Genomic DNA, 20,706 nt, shown 5'->3' with positions numbered 1-20,706 from the left:
ACATGAATCAAGGAAGTAGCTCAGTGATAAGTTCTGTGGCACAAAACACTCTTGAAGGTGAAAGCAAAGTACTCCAGGTAGTTTTTTTTTTTAAGTTGAACGGTCTTTTATGGAAAAAAAGGAGCTTAGATAATTGGCTTTATCCTTTGCGAGCATGAGAACATGCAGGAAGAGATGAGGGAGATCTCTCAGGTCGTATACAGTCACCAGCAGTGAACTTGTTGCCACTCCTGAGCTATTAATTACTCGATAGCGACACCTGTCAACTACCCACCAGGTGAAGGTTTCTGAATTCCTGTGATTGGTTCAACCCCTTCAAAAACTAATTCTTGAGGCTCCACCCATTTGACTTTCCCCACCTGGTTCATGCCCTGTCCCTTCCCTTGATCAGAACACCCGTTAAATTGATAGATAATGTGTGTGTGTGTGTGTGTTTCGCTTGTCCTCTTCACCCATCTCTTTCTCCTCATTTCCCATCCTCCTCATTCTCCACCCTCTTCCGCCGCCTCCTCCTCCTCATATATATATATATATATATATATATATATATATATATATATATATATATATATATATATATATATATATATATATATATATATATATATATATATATATATACACACACACACACACACACACACACACAGTGGAACCTCGGATACTGAACGTGTCCCTTTTTCAACAGGGGTTTTGGAACAAAAAGAAATTAACTCGGTTGCTGCGGTTGCCGTACCATAATTCAGTTTTCGAACAAAGTTACATGATTTCAAATTCTTTAAGACACAACAAAAGCTGCCATTTATCATTAACTTGTAGTTTCTATAAATATTTCCTTCGTTTTTTATATATTTGGAGGAGAGAGACAGGGTAAGACAGTAAATGTAATCTTTGAAATAAGTTAAACGTGATCCTGATGAAGAACTTCGTTGTAAACAAAGTTCGGCGCTCAGGAGTAATCCCGAGCCCCTGTGGCTCTCTCTATGACCCACAACGCCGCCACTACTGCACAATTGCATTTTCCCAGCAGCAAGATGTGTAAGTGTTATGATCACCTTCATTTTGGCAGTGAGTGAGTTGCTTCTCTCTGTATCACTGTGTAGACGCCGTCACGCCTATAAGGGATCAGGATGACAAACGACACAGTCGGAGTGTTACACATGTTTCGTATTAGTATCTCGCCATCAGCCTCACAGGACCCTGTGAGGCGACACAGCTGGCGGCTACACTCTGTAAGGCTTCCCTCACTTGATCGGTGACGAAGTGAATGCCTGCATGGTTTAATCAATATCTTTTGATGAGTTCTGTGTCACTAAGTTCATTCAATACATCCTTTCTGGATAAAAAAAAAAAAAAAAAAATCCAGCCTGGAGAATATGTGGAGCGGCCATCTTAGTAGTGAGAGCGTCAGTCATTACCCGCTAAGACATGGTGGACAGGTATCTGAGAACAGAATAATTTATTTTACTTTGATTTCTGTGCGTTAAACAATTTCGGTTTTCGAACATTTCGGATTTCGAACGGCATTCCGTAACTAATTAAGTTCGAAAACTGAGGTTCCAATATATATATATATATATATATATATATATATATATATATATATATATATATATATATATATATATATATATATATATATATATATATATATATATATCTTTTCCCATGAGAGAGCCATGTTGCTCAAGTGTGATACAAATATCACGAGAACCCTATTTCACATAGAAGCCTGTGTCTCTCCAGTAAAGTCACTCACAAAAATCATGCACCCAGGACATGCCTTTTTTTTTTTCCCCACTCAACCTTCCGTCCCTTCTAATCTTTGGTAGACTAACTTATCGGCAAGTAAAAGCTTCCATATTAAGGGGATCAATCAAAACGATTCACACCTTTTGGCTGTACGCCTTCTCCCCCCACAACTCTCTCTCTCTCTCTCTCTCTCTCTCTCTCTCTCTCTCTCTCTCTCTCTCTCTCTCTCTCTCTCTCTCTCTCTCTCTCTCTCTCTCTCCTCCCCAACATTCCTCCTGCTCCTCCTCCTCCTCCTCCTTCTGCCATTAATAGCTATAGTTAGTGTGAGTAGTTACCCAAACAGCCTAAGAACCTCAAGATCTTTTACTGTTTAGACCTCCTTTGTATTCCTTTGCATTTTTCTTTCATAGCGGGAGAGGGTGATGATGATGATGATGAGGAGGAGGAGGAGAAGACAAATGTAGAAGAAGAAGAAGAAGAAGGAGAGAGAGAGAGAGAGAGAGAGAGAGAGAGAGAGAGAGAGAGAGAGAGAGAGAGAGAGAGAGAGAGAGAGAGAGAGAGAGATTTCGTGAATATTCTCATAGTGTGAGGAAGGAGGAAGGTAAAGGAAGGTAGAGGCGGGGGAGGAAGAGGGGAGAGGAGAGAGAAGGGAGGAAGAGGCGGAGGGGAGGAGGAGAGGAGGAAACACTTTCAAACATAACTACTGCCATCGTCAGTTTATCGCCTCAAGTAGTAAAATTTCACAAAACAAGATTGACATAATAATGGTAATATTTCTATATTGTCACAAAAAAAACGGGAAAAAAAATTATTACCCTACGATGGTGGGTGTGATCAGTAAAACAGATCACCTGAGAGCCAGTTGATGCCCAGCCGGTGCGGCTACAGAAATGTAATCCAAACGATAATTTTAGCCACTGGCCAATGTCACCGTACTCATTACCTAGTCCGAGATTCTGAATTTTTCGCCTGTCCCAAATGGAATCTGCAACATTTGATGACTGCCGTTGGATATATCTCTAAGGACAGTGAGCATGGCAACTTCAAAATCTGCATGTATCACTGAGGGCTTTAAGAGCAGATTCCTAGCTGAACAAATATCAATCAAACACGTCCACATATTTCTATAAATCTCCTCAGATTGACCTGGTAATAAGGCATACACTAACGGAATATAATGTCCATTACACAATCTATGTATGGTGTACAACTGATAGAAAAACTTAGGACAACATTTAAAAGTCCCATCTACGAAGATCTCAGCGGTGTTTGTCAAAAATTCTAGATTTGTTGTACATGAAAGAATAACCAAACGTGTCTCAGGATTATTTTCCAGGATAAAATCTTCCCCTTTGGTTGTAGAAGTAGTCATAGAGTTTAATTCTATGACTACTGGTGTAGTTCCTGACGAGTTTTAAGTAATACTGGATACACTTTTCGCCTTTCTCTGTATAATGATTGTGCAGTCGGTCTTATATCAGTAAATTCAAGTTCATTGTCAGATAATTTTTGTAGTTCAATTCTAATTAGCTTTGAAGGCCTTGCCGTCAAGTCGTTAGTTGCCTTCCTTTTCACTGTTGCACGTATTTGCTGTTTCTATTTTTTTTTTTTTTTTCATCCTTGTCATGATTGTGCTCACATTGTATTAGAATAATTACTTCAGTCATTGTACTGTCTGTTTTAAGTCGACCTTTACATTTTTTGTTCGTACATCGCCACGATATGGATCCATCAGTGTGCTCTCTCTCTCTCTCTCTCTCTCTCTCTCTCTCTCTCTCTATATATATATATATTTATCTATTTATTTATATTTATTTATTTATATTTATATATATCCATCCTGCATTAAGCACTTGTTGCCTTTGTTGGTCTTAGAAATGGTGAACTTCATACTGGACACCACAGCACAGGCACTGTTTGTTGCTGCTTCTTAATTGTGGCAACCTGATTTGTTACCGCCGAGCGGGTGAAAGACTGCCGAGCTGATGAAAGTTGTTGTTGTTGAGCATGTGTATGCTAAATAATATGATCTGTGTTATGAGAGTTGAAATGAACTAGTATATGAAACACGGGTAACACTAAGGAAACTAAGTTATTAGAGTAGAGATTATGGAAACTGAATTCATTATAGTAGTTAATCACAGTAGTGAAGATGTGTGAGAGGAACTAGCTGTGAAGAGCTTAGCTGCAGAGGTAGTGAGAGTTGTGTTTACGTGGTAAAGATGATGACATGGCGAGAAGGGTAGATAAGACACCGAGGGATCTCTGTAGAGGAATGAGTCACCCAGGAACTATTGCTGACCTAAGGGTAAGGCGGGCAGGCGTGAAGTGCCGAGGGCCAGCGGGAACGAAGCCCGGAGAGACAGATTCCTTTGTACCCCCACCGAGTTAGGGTGTGACTACTCCAGGAAAGATCGGAGCTCTACAATACAGACGCAAGTGTTGCTTGGTGACAGGCCTCCTTAAGACCCCAAACACGTGAGTTCCACATCTGTATTACGAGGGGTTGATTGCCCTAATTAGTATAATTAATAATTAGTGATACGTTATGTTGATACAGTATGTAATAGTTCGTAATGCTACGAACGTCTTATGTTTATAATGTGTGTCTTCAGGTTTGACCGAATGCAATAAACGATTCGCGTCACCGTGTGGGTCTAAAATCCTTCAGCTGCCTCCGGGCAGCTACAGATTATTGAGGGCAGAGACCGTTTCGAAGATATTGTCCATTTTAGAAGCTAGCGCGTTCACCACTGCCATGAGGTGCTGGATGGAGTTAGTGGCAGGCAACTCCTGAGTGCCCCCAAACTGGGGCACTGTTGTGGAAGATGTTGAGGGCACTGTAGCAGTGTGCTGCGGCAGCGGCATGAACACGGCAGGTGCGGCGGAAGTGCCAGTGGTGGAGCAGGAAGGCTGGAGCAGGTGAGGGGCAGCAGACAGGAATGAAGGCCTATTCGTCCAAGCGTTGGTCTGAGGAGGCGGAACTTGGTGGAACACGAGTCTGGGCCGAGTCACCTCATCAGTGGCAGGCTCCCTGTGGGGGCCGAGGTCTGACAGTGCAGAGGGTGGAGTGGGCGTTGTGATCACCCCCACAGTTGCAGCAGCAAGGAGGGATTTTGGTGCCCTCCTTGATCTTGTCCAGGCACTGCACTGACTTGTGGGAACCAGCATAGTACCTACACCGAGGAACAGACTGGCAACGCCACTCCTTGTGGCCCCAGCGACTGCAGTGGCGACACAAGTCCGGCTCTGGCGTGTACCGCTCCACACGCCGACGTCCAAGGTCCAGGAGATGCACTTGACTGGGCATCTTCCCAGTCACCACGCCCAACAGTTGAGGCCTTGGCTTCTCCCCCATGAAAGCCCATGAAAGCCAGCTGATATCTCAATAAGGTTAACATTAATGTGGGTCGACACACCATGTATGATGACCGCGTGAGTGCCCTCCTCACCAGGGCACTCCATAACAACGCCCATGAAGCCTTCACTTACCAGGGTGGTATAAAAGGAGGATTCAGAACTCACCGTGTTGTAGGGCTGGTTCCTTCACTCCTTATAGAGCGGTTGCAGGTCCGGGTGTTGTTTGAGCAAGGCTGCAAACCAGCTGAACAATTCACTGGTGGTCTTTCCATGGCCAGGGGTAACAGCAGGCGGCCTCTTTGTCTGGAGTCTGGAAAAGGAGCCGAGGCGCGTATAAGTGAAGGCTGGTCGGTAGTGGCAGTATTCTGTTGACTGCCCTTTGTAGATGGTGTGGGACGAGGGTCCTCAACAATGTCCATGTCTTCCAGGGAAGCTAAGCCGTCTTCCACCACGAGAAGATCCTCGGCGGGCATGGTTCTTTGTCTTGCTGGGGCAAGCACGTGCTGACCACTTTGTTAAGAGGCCTGGACAGGGTCGCTTGCTCTTGTCGTCTAAACTATCAAAGCCTAGTATTTGTAGTTGGCAAATCGAGCCTAGACCTCCCTCAGTAGCAACTGCGTTGGCGTGATCACTCAAAACCACTTCAGATTTCCGCTTTAGAGGGCAGCCACTCATGTAAACAAGCGGAGCGGAAAAACCTGCGTCCTTCCGACACAGCGGGCGCCGGGCAGGACGCAACTGGCAAGGCTGTATATTGTCACCAACCCTTTTTAGTCTGTATACAGAGGAGCTAGCAGCCAGAATGAGAAGAATGAATGTAGGGGTAAGTGTGAGGAACGATAAAGTATGCGTGCTTCTTTATGCAGATGATGTAGTTATTATGAGTGAATCGGCAGATGAGCTTCAAAGTTTGTTGGATGTTGTGGATGGGTATGGAAAAGACTGGATTAAGATTTAGCAGTGAGAAAAGCAAGGTAATGATTGTGAATAGGTCAGAGGATGAAAGTAATGTGGTATGGAGACTTGGAGAAAACGAGTTGAAACAGGTGCAAGAATTCAAGTACTTAGGGATGTGGATGAGTCCTAGTGGGTGTGGAAAGGCAAAGAATGAAAAGATAAGTATGGTAAACCAGTGGGTAAGTCGATTGGGAAGCGCGGCAAGGATGAGAGTGAGTAAGTATGATGTGTTGAGAGAAGTGTGGAAGAGTGTGGCTGTACCAAATATAATGTATGGTATGGATGTAATTGCATGGAATGAAAGAGAAATTGATAAGTGAGAAGTAGGCCAGAATAGAGTAGCAAGGATAGCACTGAGTGCACCGAGGTATACAGCAGTAGAAGCCATGAGAGGTGATATGGGATGGAGCACCTTTAGGGAAAGACTCACAAAAACCACAATTAGGTACAAGATTAGGCTTAAGAGAATGGATGATGCAAGAATAGCAAGAAAGGTGTACCTGTGGAATGAAAGTGGAAGCAAATGGAGGAAGAGGTGCATGAGAATGACAGACAGGAGTGGATTACAAGTTGTGTGGGCGATAAGAATGGCTGGGAGGAATCAAAATGAGCGTGAAAGGGTGGCAACAAGAGGAGGCAGAGTGGTAGCCGAATGGGATGTGAGAAAATGGAAGAATGAGATAGAGAAGTGAAATGTGTCGGACGGAATGAATGGAAGAATGAGATGGAAAGAAAGAAGACCCTGGAATGGTACAAGGAGAAAGAGGCCCCGAGGTATGAAAGGTGGTATGATGGAAGTCTGGGCGGTGATCTTCACTTCCGAGCGAAGGCACAGTGTATGGATGTGAATGCAAGGAGTTACAGGTGGTCTGAGTCCCGCAGAAAAGTGTGCCAGATGTGTGACATGGGAGAGGATGAGACGGTGGAACATGTGGTGCTGGAGTGTGTGAAGTATGCCAGAGACAGGAATGAGATGATGCAAGTGATACTGACTGAGTTAGGGCATGATAGGAATGAAAGAGTGGAGAAGACAGGAAAGGAATGGATGGTGCTGTTGCTGGGACTGTGTAGAGAGGCGAATGAAAGGATGATTGAGGCGGTGAAAGAGTTTCTGGAGAGAATGTGGCGTGCCAGGTGTATGAACAATTAGGAAAGAGGATGCTGTTCGTTTCTCTCTTTTTTTTTTTTTCCTTCTACAGGAGTTGCCGATCCAAAGGCCTGGCTCAGGAGTGATCCTGTGCCACCCATTCACCCAGCGTGAATGGGTGGTAACAAGAGGAGGTAGAGTGGGAGCCGAATGGGATGTGAGAAAATGGAAGAATGAGATAGACAAAGAAGTGAAATGTGTGGGATTGAATGAATGGAAGAATGAAATGGAAAGAAAGAAGACCCTGGAATGGTACAAGGAAAAAGAGGCCCCGAGGTATGAAAGGTGGTATGATGGAAGCCTGGGCGGTGATCTTCTCTTCCGAGCGAAGGCACAGTGTATGGATGTGAATGCAAGGAGTTACAAGTGGTCTGAGTCCCGCAGCAAAGTGTGCCAGATGTGTGACATGGGAGAGGATGAGACGGTGGAACATGTGATGCTGGAGTGTGTGAAGTATGCCAGAGACAGGAATGAGACAATGCAAGTGATACTGACTGAGTTAGGGCATGATAGGAATGAAAGAGTGGAGAAGACAGGAAAGGAATAGATGGTGTTGTTGCTGGGACTGTGTAGAGAGGCGAATGAAAGGATGATTGAGGCGGTGAAAGAGTTTCTGGAGAGAATGTGGCGTGCCAGGTGTATGAACAATTAGGATAGAGGATGCTGTTCGTTTCTCTTTTTTTTTCCCCTTTCTACAGGAGTTGCCGATCCAAAGGCCTGGCTCAGGAGTGATCCTGTGCCACCTGTGTCATCAAGATCAAGATCAAGATCAGATGAACTTCAGTTCAGATTGGCTGTATGAATGTGAGAGGATGGGGTGTGGGCAAGTTTGAGGATGTATGCAAGGAGCTCAGGGAGTGGAGGTTCGACTTAGTCGGGCTCACTGAGACTCACCTGAGAGATGATGTACGAATGGAGGGATGCGAGTATGTTATGATTGGAAAGGGGCGTAAGGCACAGGAAACACTGGGAGGAGGCGTAGCCCTACTCTACAAGAAAGAAAGAGGACTGAAAGTAGAGGAGATTGATGTGGGGGAGTGTACAAGTAGTGAGGATGTGCTTGCAGTAAGAGTGGAATGCATGGATGGTCGTGGCAGACCAGAGAAGGTGGTACTGGTGGTAGCGTACATGACTGTCATGGGTGAAAGAGCAGAGAGGGAAAATAGGAGGAAGTATGACATACTTAAGAAAGTTGTGAGAGAGCATGGAGAGGAGAGAGTGCTAATTATGGGTGACATGAATGCACATGTGGGAATACTGGGGGAACAGGTGAACAGGAATGGTGAAATGCTTGGAGAGTTTGTTGATGAACTGGAGCTGGAAAATCTGAACGTTACTTTGGCAGAGGGGCGTGTGACTTGGAGTGCAAGAGAACAGGAATCGGCAATTGACTACATGTTGGTGAATGGAAGAATGCGTGAAATTGTGTCGCACATGTGGATAGATGAGGATGGTTTGGTTGATATTGTGTCCGATCACAACATGCTGGTTGTGGAGTGCTTGATGCAGGGTGGGAATGAAGTGAAAGTGGCAAGTAAGAGAAAGAAGTGGAGACTGAGAGATGTAGGGTGGGAGAACTTTCAGGTTGATCTGAGTGAGAGAAGCTGGGACGACGAAAGTGTGCATGACGTGGAGCATCTGAATGAGAAACTGGTTGAGGACGTGAGGGGTGCTGCTGAGAACCAGATAGGGTTTGTGAGAGTAGGTAGAAGAAAGAATGTATGTAAACCATGGTGGAATGATGAAATCAGAGCGGCTAGGAAGGAGCGAAAGAGAATGAGTAGACAGTGTAGATGGCTGAGGAAAAAGAGGCATGAAAGCGATGAGGCAGAGAATGAGTATCTGAATGCATGGGCAGCGTATGTGAAGCAGCAGCGGTTGACGAGACGAATGATAATGAATGCTAAAGTGAAGAGTGAAAGGAGCGTGATTCAATCTTTAAGGGAGAAAGGTATGGAAGGTGGCCGTGAATGGTACACGTTCATGAGAGGTGAGAATATGTCAGGCAGTGTTGGTGTGGAGAGTCTAAAAGTGGAGGGTGTAGTTATAACAGAGAAGGATGGAATCAGGGAGGCAATCAAAGGGTTCTGGGAAGAAGTAGGTGGGGTAGGTGAGATGTTTAGTGTGAGAGAAGAATGTGTAACACTGGAAAGGAAGAATGCAGATGAACTGGATGAAAGAATCAGTAGGGATGAAGTGGAGAGGTGTGTGAGAAGGCAGAAGAATGGCAAGGCAGCAGGTCCAGATGATATACCCTATGAGTTCTACAAGAATGGTGGGGAGGTAGTGATAGACAGAATGACTGAGTTATTCAACCGAGTGTGGGATGAAGAGAGAGTGCCAAGAAAGTGGAATGAGAGCCGAGTGTGTCTGTTACATAAGGGAGGATTTAAGAGTAAGAATGAGCTGAAGAACTACAGGCCAATTGCATTAGTGAATACAGTAGGTAAAGTTTTCAGTGCAGTGTTGAATGAGAGACTGTGTAAATGGATTGAGAGAGCTGGAGTGCTGGGTGAAGAACAGAATGGTTTTCGTAGGGACAGGAGAGCTGAGGACAATATGTTTGTGGTGAATGAAATGATTGAGAAGAAAAAGAAGGATGGGGGTAAATTGTACCTAGGTTTTTTGGATATAGAGAAAGCTTATGATAGAGTGAACAGAGAAATGTTAGGTAGAGTCTTAGAAAAGATTGGATTGAGTGCAAAGATAGTTAACGTAGTGCAAAGTATGTATGTGGACACAAGAGCTAGGAGACATAGAAACAGACTGGGTGAAGAGTGAGAGAGGAGTTAGGCAGGGCTGTATATTGTCACCAACCCTTTTTAGCCTGTATACAGAGGAGCTAGCAGCCAGGATGAGAAGAATGAATGTAGGGGTAAGTGTGGGGAATGATAAAGTATGTGTGCTCCTTTATGCAGATGATGTAGTTGTTATGAGTGAATCGGCAGATGAGCTTCAAAGTTTGTTGGATGTAGTGGATGGCTATGGTAAAGACTTTGGAGTAAGGTTTAGCAGTGAGAAAAGCAAAGTAATGATTGTAAATAGATCAGAGGATGAAAGTAATGTGGTATGGAGACTTGGAGAGAATGAGTTGAGACAGGTGCAAGAATACAAGTACCTAGGGATGTGGATGAGTCCTAGTGGGTGTGCAAAGGCAAAGAATGAAAAGATAAGTATGCTAAACCAGTGGGTAGGTCGATTGGGAAGCGCGGCAAGGATGAGAGCAAGTAAGTATGATGTGTTGAGAGAAGTGTGGAAGAGTGTGGCTGTGCCATGTATAATGTATGGTATGGATGTGATTGCATGGAATGAAAGTGAAATTGATAAGTTAGAAGTGGGCCAGAACAAAGTAGCAAGGATGGCACTGAGTGCACCGAGGTGCACAGCAGTTGAAGCCTTGAGAGGTGACATAGGATGGAGCACCTTCAGAGAAAGACTGACAAAAGCCACACTTAGGTACAAGATTAGGCTTGAGAGAATGGATGATGCAAGAATAGCAAGGAAGGTGTACCTGTGGAATGAAAGTGGAAGCAAATGGAGGAAGAGATGCATGAGAATGACAGACAGGAATGGATTGCAAGTTGTGTGGGCGATAAGAATGGCTGGTAGGAATCAAAATGAGCGTGAATGGGTGGTAACAAGAGGAGGAAGAGTGGGAGCCGAATGGGATGTGAGAAAATGGAAGAATGAGATAGACAAAGAAGTGAAATGTGTGGGACTGAATGAATGGAAGAATGAGATGGAAAGAAAGAAGACCCTGGAATGGTACAAGGAGAAAGAGGACCCGAGGTATGAAAGGTGGTATGATGGAAGCCTGGGCGGTGATCTTCTCTTCCGAGCGAGGGCACAGTGTATGGATGTGAATGCAAGGAGTTACAGGTGGTCTGAGTCCCGCAGCAAAGTGTGCCAGATGTGTGACATGGGAGAGGATGAGACGGTGGAACATGTGATGCTGGAGTGTGTGCAGTATGCCAGAGACAGGAATGAGATGATGCAAGTGATACTGACTGAGTTAGGGCATGATAGGAATGAGAGTGGAGAAGACAGGAAAGGAATGGATGGTGTTGTTGCTGGGACTGTGTAGAGAGGCGAATGAAAGGATGATTGAGGCGGTGAAAGAGTTTCTGGAGAGAATGTGGCGTGCCAGGTGTATGAACAATTAGGATAGAGGATGCTGTTCGTTTCTCTTTTTTTTTTTCCCCTTTCTACAGGAGTTGCCGATCCAAAGGCCTGGCTCAGGAGTGATCCTGTGCCACCTGTACCATCAAGATCAAGATCAAGTTCAACGAGGCTGCAGTTTTGACCAATTGAAGTAAGTGTTAATATTATTATTGAAATTTTACTGCAAGATTACATTTGTGAAACGATTCAGTGGTAGAGTGTAGTGTTCTTATGGCTTCTTACCGCAATCTTTGCAGTCTCATGTGTAACTGGCCATGCAGGTATTTATCTGATAAGGTTGCATTGGTTAGGTTATTTGTTAAGTCTAATCAATAGCGGGCCCTGCTGTATTCTGTTGCTGCCCTTCTCCAGGAGTAGCAAGCTTGGGGACCCGGTGGGAAAGCGGGGTTTTAGGAAGGGGAACGCGAAAACAACAACAACAAAAAAAATGAAAGCCGGAAAAGATTAACACCACTTTTGAAAAAAAAAAAAAAATGGTGAATTTATAGTTTAAGCCAGTGTCCCCAATCTCTACCCACGGCCCACGGCGTTATTATTAATTTCTGACAAGTAGTGTAATCATTAGAAATGATGTGAATAGTGAGAAGAACAAAATGAGGTAGGTTATTACCACGTAGTGTGTAATGGCTTAAACTATAATAAAACCCTAACCTAACCTAACCTAACAGCTGAAGTTCAGGCAACAATACACCATTTATGTTTACCTGTGGACTTCGAAAAGTTGAGAGCGCTGTGCATTCCCAGGCCTATTGTGGCGTTATTATTAATTTCCGACAAGTAGTGTAATCATTAGAAATGATGTGAATAGTGAGAAGAACAAAATGAGGTAGGTTATTACCACGTAGTGTGTAATGGCTTAAACTATAATAAAACCAAAAAAATAAATAAAAAATAAATAAATAGATAAAAAAAAAAAAAATAGTCATACAGAATATCCGCACCTCCCACACTAACTTAACATTACTAATCTAAACTAGCCAGCGGGGGTTTCGCTCTCCCTGGACCCCCGTTATGGACTCTTCCAGACGTTTTTTTTTTCTCTCTTTTTTTTTTTTTTTTTTTTTTTTTTTTTTTTTTTTTTTTTTTTACATAAGAGGGTCACTAGCCAAAGGAAACAAAACCAGAAAAAAACCCCACTTAGGCACCATTCCCAAAAGAGACATCAATAAAAAAGTTGAAAATTGAAGGATAAATGTCTTGAAACCTCCCCTTGAAAGAGTTCATCATAGGAAGGAGGAAATACAGAAACAGACAGGGAGTTCCAGAGTTTACCAGAGAAAAGGATGAATGATTGAGAATACTGGTTAACTCTTGCATTAGAGAGGTGGACAGAATAGTGGTGAGAGAAAGAAAAGTCTCGTGCAGTGAGGCTGCAGGAGGAGGGGAAGCATGCAGTTAGCAAGATCAGAAGAACAGTTAGCATGAAAACAGCAATAGAAGATAACAAGAGATGCAATATTGTGGCAATGAGAAAGAGGCTGAAGACAGTCAATTAGAGGAGAGGAGTTGATAAGACAAAAAGTCTTTGATTCTATCCTGTCTAGAAGAGCAGTATGAGTGGAAACCTCCCATACATGTACACATACATGCATACTCCATACAGGGGCAGATAAGGCCTTTTACAGAGTTAGCAGCTAGGGGTATGAGAAAAACTGGCAGAGACGACTCAGAATGCCTAACTTCATAGAAGCTGTTTTAGCTATAGATGAGATGTGAAGTTTCCAATTTAGATTATAAGTAAGGGACAGACCAGGAATGTTCAGTGTTGAAAAGGAGGACAGTTGAGTGTCATTGAAGAAGTTGTCTGGAAACTTGTGTTGAGTTGATAAATGGAGGAATTGAGTTTTTGATGCATTGAACAATAAGTTTGCTCTACCCCAATCAAAAAATTTGGGGAGATCAGAAGTCAGGTGTTCTGTGGCTTCCTTACATGAATTGTTTACTTCCTGAAGGGTTGGATGTATAGGAAAAGATGTGAAAAATTGCAGGGTAGCATAGGAGTGGATAGGACAAGAAGTTTGGTTTAGAAAATCATTGATGAATAATAGGAAGAGAGTGGGTGACAGGACAGAACCCTGAGGAGCACCACTGTTAATCAGTTTAGGAGAAGAACAGTGATCTACCACAGCAACAATAGAACAGTCAGAAAGGAAACTTGAGATGAAGTTACAGAGAGAACGATAGAAGCTGCAGAGGGTAGTTTGAAAATCAAAGCTTTGTGCCAGACTCTATCAAAAGTTTTTGATATGTCTAAGGCAACAGCAAAAGTTTCACCAAAAAAGAGGATGACTAAGACTCAGTAAAGAAAGCCGGAAGATCACTAGTAGAGTGGCCTTAATGGAATCCATACTGGTGATCAGATAGAAGTTTGAGAAGTGATAGATGTTTAAGAACCTCCCTGTTGAGGATAGATTCAGAAACTTTAGATAGGCAGGAAATTAAAGCAATAGGACAGTAGTTTGACAGATTAGAATGGTCATCCTTTTTAGGAACATGCTGAATGTTGGCAAACTTTCAGCAAGAAGGAAAGGTAGGTGTTAATAGACAGAGTTGAAAGAGTTTGACTAGGCAAGGTGCAAGCATGGAAGCACAGTTTTGGAAAACAATAGGAGGGATCCCATCAGGTTCATAAGCCTTCTGAGTGTTTAGGCCAGCTAATGGATGGAATACTATTTTTTCTGGTAGTTTTCATCCTGTTTTGAATTAATTTGTGTGTTGTTTTCCCCATGTGCTGATTCCCAGTCACATATTTAAACAAAATAAAATAAAAATAACAATAAACTAATAACCACTCACTCAGACCACAAAAAACAAACCAGAAAAAAAAAAAAAAACTATAGTACTCTTATCAGTAGACGACAAAGAAAGAAACAAAACTGGATTAAGTGAAAAAAAAGAAAATTAAGAAAATAAATACTTTACTAACACCAAAAAAAAAGAAAAAAAAAAAAAAATATATATCACAGCCAGTTAACAACAATGAAAGAAACAAGATATAACAGGGTGAGGAAGATGCCTACCTACTCCAGATCCCCCTCTGGGGTAACAGTTAACTAAACTAACTAGCTAAAAAACAAAACGACTAAGGATCCTGGGAGTGCTTATCTATTTTAGTGGCATGGGTGGACTTCCTGGTGATGGTTGAAGGTAGGTCTGGGTGAGAGGCATTGATGGCTAGCTACCTGAGTACGTGGCTTTATCAGTGGGTACACCATACCAAGAATAGGTGATGGTATTAAGAGGCATGGAAGAATCTGCAGGTGCATCCCTGGCAGTCCTCCACCTGTTCTTGATGTCTGTGTGGCATCATCTCGCTATCCTGGGATGACCTGGACCAACCTCGTCCCAGTTGTGTTGTCCGTGTGGTCCCACTTTCTCCTCTCTTCTTGACTCAACTCTCTTCTACTTTCCTTGCTTTTTTCTTTAGTCGCTGGCAAGTTGTAGCCTGTGCCAAGGCTGTGAGTGCCCCCTTCATCAAGGGTCACAGACAACCACACAGCTCAGAGGCCAGTCACCAATGTCTTGTCTATGTGCAGGTCAGGGCTGGAAAGAAAGAGAGAGAGGGTGGTCACTTGGGTAGGAAGAAGGCATTAATATTACTCCACACTTTGTCTGGCTGCGGCTGATTGGCTACCACGGTATTCTGCACCAATTACTTCTTCTAGGATCCTCCTCCTCCTTTTTTTACTTTTCCTAGATCTAAGGGCCGTACTTTTAAACCTTCTACCAATGCTGGAGATTGTCTGGCAAAACTGCACCAGGCAGTCAAGATAGTGAGGGAGTCCTTACTTTAATGACCCAAAGTTCGCCAGGTGGGTAAACGTGAGTGGTTGCCAGCGCTAACATCTCTTATTCCTGCTTGATTTAGTGCATCAGAGATGGAAAAATGCATGGGAAACACTACATCTGCTGCAGTCACCATGGCAACAAGCAAATAACAGTACGTGTATGTTAAGGGAGAAAAATTGCCATTGAGTAAAAAAAATTTTCATCACAATGACATGCATGATTTGTCTTAATTATGGATCTTGAAATCTTCAGCAGCATAATTTTCTGACAAAGCTATGTGACACTTTAGCCTTATACAGTAATTATACTTGCCATAAATAACAGTAAACTAATGTAGCTTAACTGTACTTCAGATAGACTAATGTAGCCAAGCATAACCTATCTTAACATAAACTAACTTAACCAACCTAAGAATTAGAAAAAAATATTTACATGATGGCATAGGTAAGAATTACCAGGTGCCTGGTGAAAAAAAACAAAAAACTCAGAACTATAGGTACTTCACCTGATTTACTCATATACCAACAAGAACCTGGACTACTCGCCACTGCAAGCAATTCTGGAGTGACTGCAGACGTGGACAGAGGAGAGCAGGATGACCATCAACCACAGCAAAGCTGTGGTGATGCATTTCTGTACCTCCTCTGTACCAGTGCCCCCTCCCCAGCTCACAGTGGGCCCTCACCCCCTCCAAGTGGTCCAATGTGCCAAGCTTCTCGGAGTCACAGTGGACGACCAGCTGACCTGGAAGCAGCATGTCGCCAGCACTGTAAGATCCGCTACCTACAGGTTGTACATGCTGCGCAGACTCAGGTCGCTGGGGACGCCAACAGATGAGTTAAGGCGTCCTTCACCTTTATCCTCCCCAAACTCATGTATGCCTCCCCAACGTGGTCCTCCTCCCTCACACACACTCAACAGCTACAGCTGGAGAGTGTGCAGAAAAGGGCATGCAGGGTCATCCTTTGCCTTGCACACCACCTATGATGAAGCCCTGACCACCCTGAGTCTGTCCAGACTATCCACCAGGCACCAAGAGACTCTGGAGAAGTTTGGAAGGGGACTGCTGCATCATCCACGTCTCAGACACATGCTGCTGCCTGATGCACCTCGCCCTGTCCATGCCACCAGACACCACAACAAGATAACGCCCCTAAAGGAGCCATGCATGGACCGGTACAGACTCAGCGCAACTCCCACCATGGTGCGAACCGTCAATAAATAGTATTTCCCTTCTAGATTAGACTTAGCTTTAGGATTAATGTTAAGTATTTCCCCACCCCCTCTGTACATTTTCAGTTTGTTAACTGTCCTAATAATAAACCATTCATTATTATTATTATTATTATTATTATTATTATTATTATTATTATTATTATTATTATTATTATTATTATTATTATTATTATTATTATTAACATATTATTTTACAGGCCACAACCTTTGAAACTAGAACTATGAACTATAACTTTGAAACTATAACAAACGAGTTAAAACCTACTTCACTCTAACAGACTATGGAAATAATATAAGCAATTTAGTGGAAAGTAGGTGGCAAAAGGGTAGTTACATGAGAACATACGGAAATACAGAAACTACAAGAAGCCTGCCGACTTGCATGTGGTAATGCTGATATATCTATCTCGTCGTAAAATGCTTGAGTGTTTCATCCCTCTTCAATATAGCTCATTGTAAGGATTCCATCATCAAAACATGGGTGGTAATATATGTTTAATGAAAATTATCTCTAAGCTTAAATAATAGCAACTGAAATGTAAATAACTGACCCAAGACACCACAGGAAGGTTAGAGGTGTCTGGACTTCCCACTGGAGCATCAACAGTCTTCAGAGTCGAATAAATAACTGCTGTTTTCAATACCAAACTGCTCTTTCTAAAGAAAAATACAGTTTGTTTTCTAACTCATGAAATGCCAGAATCTTGTGAAAATTTTATATTTTAAATTTTAAAAATATTGTCACATGGGAAAGGGAGGCCTCTCACTACTTTCCTCAGCCAGGCTATTCCAATACGATTTGAACGCCAACCCAGGCGAAGGAGAGCCTGGTGCAAACTCTCACTGCATTTAATAGTATGAAATCACCAATCGCCAAGTGAAATCTAATGCCAAGCCTGTGAAAGATTTTAAAAGTACAACCCTACGTATCACTCTTCTTGATCTGGTTATGATATTATTGTTGCACCATATTAATCTTGTAGTGAATTCTCTGGACCTGTGTGATTAAGGCCTGCAGAGCATACTTTTCAATACATCAGGAGGTGAGTGAGCATGAGAGATTTTCAAGGAAAGTAAATATAAATCCCCTTTTGTGTAAAAAGCCGCAATACACCCTCCATGACCCCCAATCCTATCAGAAAATACTGTTTTGCAATAAAAATGAAAAGCAGATTAATATATATAACTAATTAATATAACTTAATATAACCTAACCTAACCATATTAAACTAATTCAACCTAGCTTAACCAAACTAACCTATCCTAGCCTAACCTAACTGGCAAGGCTAAGAAATGCATACAAAGTTGTTATCTTATTTGATGTCCAGTCCTTCCTCGTCACTGGAGATGTTGATGAGAGGAACAGGCTGTTGATGTTGGCTGCCTTGGGGGACTAGAGTAGTGCTGCCTGCATGAAGAATTGGTGTAGGAGAGTTTCCTCTTCATGAGCCTTAATAAATAAATACTGAGCCAGGCATTGGTAAAGAAATTGGCTCTCTATACCTCAGTGGTTCATCCACTCTTTTATGTCGCTCCAAAGACATTCACTGAATTGCATGTGAACTTTACCGTCCACTGGGTCTACAAAGTTCTCAGAGTGATTAGCTTTATAGTGAGTATACCCGAGTTCTGCAAGTTTCTTGTATGCTCCCCAGCTATATCTCATTGTCACAGACCCACGGCACATATAATTTTCAAGTGGGAAAAGGATGTCTTTATCTGTCCATTCAGCCTCACCCACTGGGCTCACCAGTGGTAAAACGAACCTCTTCTTGGTGAGGCACTTTAACCCCCCAAAACAGCAAAACCTGGGACAGCACACATCCTCTCTCATACTTTCGCTGCATGTTGATCATCTCCTTTATTTCCACAAGCATGCCAGGACCACCAATACTTTCTTGATTTGTAAACTAGAAGTCCATGACTTCGCTGCAGAATGAGCGCCAGTCAATGGATGTTTGCAATGAAATGTTCAAGCATTTTATCGCTGGTGTGATACCAGTGGTTAATGAAAAGAACCGCTTTCCATGCCAGCTTGCATACATTCAGAAGGAATGTTCCTTTACAGTCACTTGTGTTAAAATCATTGCACCAATGCTCTTTTTCCTTCAGTATTTTATGACTTCCTGTGCATATGCAGATTTTCTGCTTGTCTTCCAAGTATTTACACAATTTGTGACGCTTGGGGCACTCCACAACACTGGGAAGAACACTGTGTTCATGGAGGAACTGTACACATTTGTCAGAATCTTCATAAAACCTAGCAATACACCAAAAGTAATCTAGGTAACACCCACTGCAGAATGACATCTTCCTCAGACTAACACAAATATTTCAGATTGAGCCACTTTTCCCTCCTCAGGATGAAATAAAATGCTATGATTTGTTAAATTAATTCTGTATTTTTTCAATTGGCCAGTGGCTGCATTCTCAAGCAAAAGAACCAATCACTGTGACTAATTTTGTGCTTGCACCACAAATGTGACATACATATGCACAAAGGAACTCACCTTCATTAGGGAAGATCACTTTAGATTAGTGCCCACCTATCCATCACAAATGTGGGTGTGTCACTTTCCAATGTAGTCATAGGAGCGAGCAAGCTTGCTTCCTTGGAAAACAGATAAATCTAAAAATTGCTGTTAGCATTATAAATAATTTGCAGTGGAGTATACACGGAGTTCAAATTGCTAAGAATGAGAAGATTTATCTGATGAGAAGGGTAAGAAAAGCCATATCGAGACTGGTGTAAGCGTAAAAGAATACCCTCTAACCTAACGTAACCAAACCTAACTTTACCTAATTTAACGTAGCTGTGGGAGACCCCCCGTCGTTAATGACACTAAATTAATTTAACTTAGCTGTGAGCTTCACCTCCCTTGGACCCCCCTTAAGGACACTAACCTAACCAAACCTAACTGTATACCTTAATAAGAAGTGGAAGATCGGGGGCATGGTTAGTCAAGCTCCTCATCCTCACATGGTACTGGCACCACTGATTATTCAGCAATTGATTGATTTCAGCAATACACTGTGTGATTTTAAGAAACGTACACCCAAGTCATCTTGCTTATGGAACTGCACAATAAAATCCCGCTCCTTAAATTTATGCCCACTGCACTTGGCTGCCATTGTGACACTGGGTATCCATGTGGATAGTTGGCTGACTGCCTTGGCCACCATGTATACACCAGGTGAGTGGTAAAAAATAATTGATGTATTGACCAGAAGTAAATGATGTTCTAATATGTCATTTATAAGACAGCTCTCATTGGCTGAACGAAAGAGATACAAGCAAGCATGTGCCACTCCATACTCGAAACCATCATAATAATGCACAAGTTTCACTGTATCCTTCCAAGAGAGCTTCATCTACATGGACTCAGAATTTGTAATGCAGTGCAAGATGAATCACATCACTGTAATGTAACAGTAGCTGGGCATGATAATGAAAAAAATTATTATGATGAGCAATAAATAGTTAATGATAACTTTATTGGCAATAACTGATAATTGATGACTGGCAATGAATATCATCAGATAACTGATAATGGAGAAATCAGTAAATCCAGAACTCCAATATTAGCAGTAACAATATTGATATTTTAAATAATAAAGTCAATAATCCAAATCTTTATTTACCATATTTGTTGGTGTAGTAGACACTTTTTTCTTGAAAAAACTATTTGATAATTACCATGCGTCTAATGCAGCCGTAGTACAGATGCCTAGGCATGTAAGCCTATGCCTATAGCTGTGAAGTTGAAGCAGTAGTACCCTAAGCACAAATATTGTTACTAATAATATTACTACTAATAAAATTCTCTCTCTCTCTCTCTCTCTCTCTCTCTCTCTCTCTCTCTCTCTCTCTCTCTCTCTCTCTCTCTCTCTCTCTCTCTCTCTCTCTCTCTCTCTCTCTCTCTCTCTCTCTCTCTCTCTCTCTCTCTCTCTCTCTCTCTCTCTCTCTCTCTCTCTCTCTCTCTCTCTCTCTCTCTCTCTCTCTCTCTCTCTTCCCTTCCTCCCCCTTCCCTGCCCTCTTACCCCTTCTCCCTCACCCCTTCCCTCCTCACCCTTATCCCTTGTCATTTACAGATAAGGAGGGGAGATGACAGGGAGGGAAGTTTGAGACAGGACAGGATGAAAGAGGAAGGGAGAGGAAAAGAAAAAGGTGGGAAAGGGACAGAACCAGGGAAGGAAAGTACATGGGCCAGGCAAGTGGAGGAAAGGTGAAGGAGGATGATGGGAGGATGGGGAGAAATTAGAGAGAATAAAATTAATGTAAG

Source organism: Scylla paramamosain, chromosome 12 (assembly GCF_035594125.1).
Source record: "Scylla paramamosain isolate STU-SP2022 chromosome 12, ASM3559412v1, whole genome shotgun sequence".
Lineage (NCBI taxonomy): Eukaryota > Metazoa > Arthropoda > Malacostraca > Decapoda > Portunidae > Scylla > Scylla paramamosain.
This window is presented reverse-complemented; position numbering follows the sequence as displayed.